Source organism: Vitis vinifera, chromosome 16, assembly GCF_030704535.1.
Source record: "Vitis vinifera cultivar Pinot Noir 40024 chromosome 16, ASM3070453v1".
NCBI classification, from domain to species: Eukaryota; Viridiplantae; Streptophyta; class Magnoliopsida; order Vitales; family Vitaceae; genus Vitis; species Vitis vinifera.
Window position 1 is genome coordinate 21,575,359 of NC_081820.1, and position 7,573 is coordinate 21,582,931.

The window sequence follows — 7,573 nt, forward strand, 5'->3', positions numbered from 1 at the left end:
AAAAAAAGTATACACAAATTGAAACGCTTTCCAATCATACCAATCTGTGACGCTTTCCCACACCACCCATACTCAAAACTTCCACTACCAAGTCTCCTAAAAGTTGTGGAATTATTCTAAACCTGAAAATACACAAAGAAGTAGAAAAACCTTACACTCTTTGCAAACATATATTTGAAACTTTCTGTTTCTCTTCCTTTCTTCTTTTTTTTTTTTTTGCTTGAGAACCAATCAGTTGTGAAGTGGGTTTGGTCCACCAGGAACAAGCTGATAAGAGACAGTATGTATTGGGTCGTCATTTTTTCCTTTGCTTGCTTCTTGATCCTGAGCTCCAGGGTTTGAAGAAAACTGCTGTGAAAACCATGAAGAATATCGCTTAGCTCTTACCTTCTTTTCTGGTTCTTCGACGCTACTGATGGCGGACAGACAATTAATCGATGAATGGATCAATGCTATGATGATGATCAGGAAAATGAGAAATGGGACTGGAGAATTTTGAATTCTCATGATTGATCAAATGAGAGGAAAAGAGCTGGGAAAAGAGTTGGGAAAAGAGAACCTGAAGGCGAGAAACAGATGATTGTGTGTGTTGGAAAAGTTGGAATTCTATTAATAAGAAAAAACAATGAGTAGGGCACAGCCAAAAACCCTAATAAAAGTTAATTCAACGATTTTAAATTCTCAGGAAAATGATATTAATTCCATGGAAAGAAAAACTTGTTGTTTGGCTTCAACATGATGACGATGATGATGCATGAAAGTTGACTTGTATTTCTAGCTAGGAAGTCACTTTCTCGAGAAAAAGTTTGGCTAATCAGGTGGAAAAAAAAAGGGGGTAAAACATATAAGAGAATAAAAACAGCTGGTGGAGATTAAAATAAACCGCTGAAGTTGACAGATAATTGATGTATTTGATTAATAATTGAGAAATTAAAGACAAAGCTGACGTCGTCAGCAGTGCAGGCTGTTTGAATAAATTGAATTGGGATGGATATACAAACAAAATCAATTGCTTTTTCCTTGTCAGGCTGTTGATTTATCAGTTTAATTTCTTGTGATTATGTTGTTTTCAAGCCATTGACTAAATTGATGAGAAAAAAAAATGATCTATTTTTCTGCTTCAGCTGAATTGAATTAATAAAGCAAAGGCTTAGGGTATTGTAGACCAAATTTATCACATTTAATTTATTTATTATTATTATTATTATTATTTCATTTTTCACTTTCTCTTTCTTACTTTCCCATTTTCTCTATTTTCTTCCCATTTCTTTCCCTATTTTCCCTTTTACTTTTTTCCTTCAATTTTCCCTGTACCAACCAGTTCCTTTGTCTTCTCTTCTTCCCCTCTCTTTCCTTTTCTTTTCTTTATTAATCATCTCATTTTTTTTTCTTTCTTTCTCTCTAACCTGTGGCCGCCTCTCGCCATTACCAATGGCTCCATTGCCAATGATAGTCCTCTCCGATGCCAATAGTCATTCCCCCCTCTTGCCATGGTTTTTTCTCTCTATCTTCTTTCCTATCCATCATCATCTACCACGATCTCTCACCATGACCATTATCCTTCTATCTTTATCCACAGTTGTTATTATTGTGGTTACCCTCTCATTGCACCTTTCTTTTCCACATGACTTCAAGACCATGGGTGTTTGGATTGTATTTGGGTTATTGGATTTTGTTTGTGGGTTTGAATTCGGGTTGAACTTAGTTTCAATATTATTTGGGTCTTGGGCTTATTGGTATTTGGATTGTGTTTTGGATTAGGCTACTTTATTAATTGGATTTGATTTATGATTTGAGATTTGGGCTTAGTATATTTGTTGCAAAATTGTCATTTCAATTGAATTGCATTTAGGTTTTCCTTTTATTTTTATGGGGCTTGTATATTATCTAGGCTCTAATTATTTATTTTGCTTATTCATTTGGGTTTTTCTTAGTGTTTTGACATTGTGCTGAGAATAGGAAAAACATGAAAGCAGTTGGAGCAGGTGAAGACAAGGCATGGGTTGAACGGATCAAAATTTTTGGATTAAAAAGGGAAAAATGAGCAGAAAAAGAGAGGGGGAAGGACGACTCTAGGGGACTTTTTTGAATCTTTTCAGTATTTTCTATGATATTTGTGAAAGGATTGAGGGTTTTTTTTTCTTAATTTTTTAGCTTCATTTAGGGTCATTACGGGACTACACTTCTAAGGTTATTTATTAATCCTTGCCCCCCTAATTTTTGTTGTATATATTTGTTTTAATTTTTTTCCAATATACATGTAAATGGGTTTGTTTAGATTTTTACGTGTATATCCATTTAATTTGTTATTCATGGATTTGTTTTATTTGTTATTTGTATTTGATACGACTAGATTAGCCTTTGTTCATTTATTTATTGCTTGTTTGTTAATGAAAAATGTATGAAAAGTATAATTTATTTGTGTTTTATCCCTTTGTTGGTAGGATAATCCTATAATGAGATTAAAAAAAATTTTGAAAAATATTTTATTTTTTCTTTGCATCCAAATTCATTTTGGAATAAAAATTTAATTCTTTTAAATAAATATTTGTTTACTAGTCTAGAATCTTTGTTTGATAAGGTTTTTTTATATTAATAAATAAAAACCATTTGCTAAAATTATATCAAGAAATTTTACTTGTATAAATAAAACCCTTCAAAATAAAAAAATTGAAAAACTGATTTTTAATAAAAGTAAGGAAAAATAAGTTTTTTTAGAATAAAACTAAAGAAAAAACCTCTTTTAATAAAATGAAATTTCTCTTTTTAACAAATTGAAATCTTCTTTTAATAAATTAATTAAAAAAATGAATCTTTTTTTTTATAATTTGTTATTACGTTTTTAATAAATTTGAAATTGTCAAAATCATTTTTAATAAATATGAGATAAGCTAAATTTCTTTTACATAAACTTGTATTTTATTTATTTAAGGAAAAATAAAATTCTTTTTTTCTTTCTTTCTTTCCAATTAAATTTGTAAAATACTTTCTTTTAATAAGTATTTAAATTTTTTTTTTTTGGATAAACTAATAAATAAAAAAATCTCCAAGCCAAGATTTTGTATTTGTAAATAAAATTATGAAAAGGCTTTTGTTTTGAAATAAAAGACAAATTAAATTTTATTCTTAGATAAATTTATAAAAAAAATCTTCTTATTTTTAAATGTAGGGCAAATTTATTTTCTTAATAAAGGTTAAGCAAATTTTACCTGAAATGAAAATTGTAAGAGATTTTTATTTTTTTATTTTTTTTATTGAAAACAATTTCTTTTAAATAAAATTGAATTGAAATTTTTTTAACACAAAATCTTAAAAATCATTTTTGTTATGGTAAAAGTAAAATAAAATTCCTCCCTATTAAATAAAATTGAGAAAATGTAAATTTCTCTCTTTAAACAAAATATAAAATTTTGAAGTTTTCATTTTTTTTATGAATAAAACTTGAAAAATCATTTTTAAATAAAATTAGATAAACTTTCTTTTTTAGTTTTATTATTACTATTATTATTATTTATTTACTTTTAGTCCTAATAAAATTGAATAAACCATTTTTTTAATAATTTTAATTTTTTTTAATTAAATCAAACAATAAATAATTTCTGATAGATAAAAAAAATGATTGAAACATTTTTGTAATTAATTTTGGAAAAATTTGTGTTTCTATTAATTTTTTTTTTGTATTAATAAAATTGGATTGAATGTTTTTATTTTATTTTAAATAAAAGTGTAAAAGTTTTGGTTTTTTTTAATTGAAACATTTTTCCTTGATAAAGTTATAATTTTTTTTTATAATTTTATAAAAAAAAACATTTTTTTTCTTAAATGAGGATTAAACTTGAAATACTTTGTAAATAAAATTATAAAAATTCATTCTTTTCCTAATAAAGGTAAATAAAAATCATTTCTTTGTAAATAAAATCATTTTTTTTTCTTTTTATATATATTATTTTTAATAAATTCTTTTAACAGTATTAAGTGTAAATAACTTTCTTAAAAATTGAACACAAAGCGAAATTGAATCAAATCATTAATTGAAAATAAATTGATTTATTTTTTTTGTAAATAAATAATTTGAAATTGTTTTTAATAAACTCCTTTGAAATTTCTTGAAAAAAAATATTTTTTTTAATCAATTCAATAAATCAATTTGCATAATCCTCTTGTCATTTATTATGTGTATTCTTGTAATTAGATTTCATAATTATTTTTGTGCATATCGATTTTCACCGTGACTTGTACATACTCATTTGTGAGATTATTTTTCTTAGTATGCATAATTAATTAATTAATTACCACAATTCTCATGATTTGTTTAGTAGAAACTGTATGTATACAAGCTTAGAGGGTGCTATGACGCACAATCGTACCTTCCCAATAAGTAACTTGATCTTTGAACCTAGACTCGATTTTTCATAGATCTATTTTTCCTTCAGAAGTTAGGTTTTTTTTTTTTCTTATTTTGTTTGTTTTTCCCTTTAAAATTAAAACAAAAATAAATGACGAATCCAAGTTTTTTAAAAATCATATTTTTCACCAAATAAATAAAAAGTAAGTCGTTGTTGAATGGTGACGCATATGAAAAATACGGATCCACAGGTATGTTTGATTTTGAAAAAATTGAGGGAAAATGAGAAGAAAAGAAAATAAAGAGAAAAAGTAGAAAGAAAAAAAAGTAAAGAAAAAAAAAGATTTAAAGTAAATAAATTATTTTTATATGTTTTTTCAAATTCATTTCACTTATTTTCCCTCCATATATAACTATCAAATAATTTTAAAATGATTTTTTTTTAACTAATTCTAATTGTATTTGATTTTCTTTCATATTTTTTTATCATGTAACTAAATATAAGAAAACAATTTTTTTAAACATTATTTTCTTTTTGTAATACTTTTTGGGAATCAAACATAAATTTCATAACTTAAAATTAAGAATTAAACTCATATTTACTAACATGGTTTTAGAAATATTTCATGAAAATTAATGTGATAAATACGGTTTTCCACATTTTAAAATATATAAGCATTTTAAAGTTTAAAACTAAGGTGACGTTTGTTTTATTTAATTTTAAATAGAACTTAAAAGTTAAAAATAAATAGTGTTAAATATTAAGTTGTTTGTTTTTGTAATATTTTATTTATATTAAATATTAAAAAATCAATATATTACTTTTTCCATTTAGAAAAAATAAAATATTTTAGTTTTTCTATTCAACAAAAAATTTATAATTAGTTGAGAAAAAAAAAAGACAATCGAAAAAGTTTGAAAGCAAATTATTTTTAGTAAAAAACTAAAAAACAAACCTGCCCTATGTCAAAAATAATCATCATCATTAGTTAGTTATTACCTTAATGACCAATTTAATAAGTTATTTTATAAAGGTTTCACTAGAAAAATTTGTGTAGAGGCCAGCATGTATGGAAGTTCTTTGAAATGGTATTTATGAAAGTGAAAGGAGACTATCCTATTGATTGAGATTATTAAAAGTAGTTTTTATTCACTTTTCAAATATACAAAAAGCATTTCATGAACTTGTAAAAAATAATTTTATTTATTTATTTTGAAAATAAATAAACTATTTTTCAAAATAAATTTAATATGGGTCCGATAATTTTTTTTAGTGTTTTAAACAATAACTGCAAAGATGATGAATACTTTCAAAAGTTTTATATTACATATAAGTGTATAATAATTTTATGGAAAGAAGTTGAGAAAATTATTTTTTACAACAAACTTTAATTTCTTAAAATAATTGAGAACTTTTTCAAGAACTCCTCTAAAAACTTTTCATACTTGAATTGTCAAATAAAATTTTAGATAAAAAATTATAAATTTTTATTTTATATTTAAGCCAAGTACATGAAAATAAAATTTTACTTAAAATTATTTAGTTTTAAAACATCTTGATTCTACAAAAACTTAATTTGAATAAAAAAAATGTGAAAGAGTAAAACTTTTAATTTATATACATATTCCAGTTGATTGATTTGAATTAATCCCTTATAATTCACACAAAACAACATAGATTGTTTTGCCCTTTTCCTAACAAATTCAAATGGTCTAAACCAATGTCACTGTTCCCTTTTTCCAACTAGTTAAACCACAAGTAATAGAATATCTTACATGATTTTTTTTTCTTATTATTATTTTTAACTCTCTATAATGTGTACTTATATAAGATTAGTAATTTCACCTTCTCTAACAATGAGAAAAGCAAGATGTGGACCCCGCATTTCGGCTCAATGCGTTTCCCACTCGATGGCGAGCTCGATTTTAATTTAAAAAAATGATTTTAATTTATTAAGAAAATGACTTGGAGTTGCCACTTATTTTTGTTTTATTTTTAAAGGGTAAACGAAATAAGAAAGAAAAACCCTAAGTGTGACTCCTTACTTTGGAAAAGGTGGTCTGTGAAAAACCGGGTCGGGTTCGGGGGTCAGGTTACTTATCAGGAAGGTACGGTAAAAACCGTAGCACCCCTCTAAGTCCCTAAAGACGGGTCTCTACTAATAAAATGAAGCAATCATGGCAGTGGACGAGTAGATCAATGAGTACCCAGAATAAATCATGCACACGTGAGAATCAAAATATGCTTGGACAATTACCAGAGTGAAAGTAGGTGCGTACCTGGGCGACGAGCCACCATGCGCTATCAAGAGAGAGGTTAGTGCACAATTAAGAAATAATAGCATGCATGTCGGAGAGCAGGATAAATAAATCATATATGATAACCAAGTCAATCAATCAAATCAATCAATAGATCATAAGATCATGTATGTGAGGCCCCCACCAAAGCCCGATTAATCTTGCATGAATTAATATCACAAATTCCATTATTTAGGAATTATGAAGATTCGTCATTCTTGCTTGTATAAAAATTAAAAGAAATATAACATTATTTAAAAATCGAAGTGAAATTAAAATTGTTTGAGAGAAAATTAGATTTTTGATTATTTGGAAATTGAAGTCTCGAAAGTTATTTGAAGACTGGAATCTTGAGAATTAAATTTAAGAATTGGAATTTTGGATATTAAATTTAAAAGAAATTAGAATTTTGGAAATTAAATTTGAAAGAAATTGGAAATCAGAATTTTAAAGAATTATTTAAAAAAGGAATTTAAAAAAAAAGAATTTGAGGATAGAATTTTGGAAAATTCGAACTTTGGAGAATTATTTGAAAATGAAAATTTGTTTTGAAAAAAAATAAAAATAAAAATAAACTTTGATAAAAATAAAAATAAATAAATAAATAATAATAATAATAATAATAAAAATAAATGAATAAATAAGTAAATAAAATGGATAAGTGGGCTGCCCGTGAATAAAGGTGGATTGGAGAAAAGTTATGGAAAAAGTGAGAGAGAGAAAAAGAATTGCATAAATGATTAAATAATGGTTTGGTGGTGAAATGAGATTCAAACTTATTATTATTTTTTTTTCATGACCCACTTTCCCATAACTCTTCCAGATTTGGGCTAAATAATTGAAGTTAATTTACACCACATGCAAAATGCCAGCCATAGTCACATATATGACGATAAAAAGCTATTAGAATGGGCGCTTTGACTTTTGTGG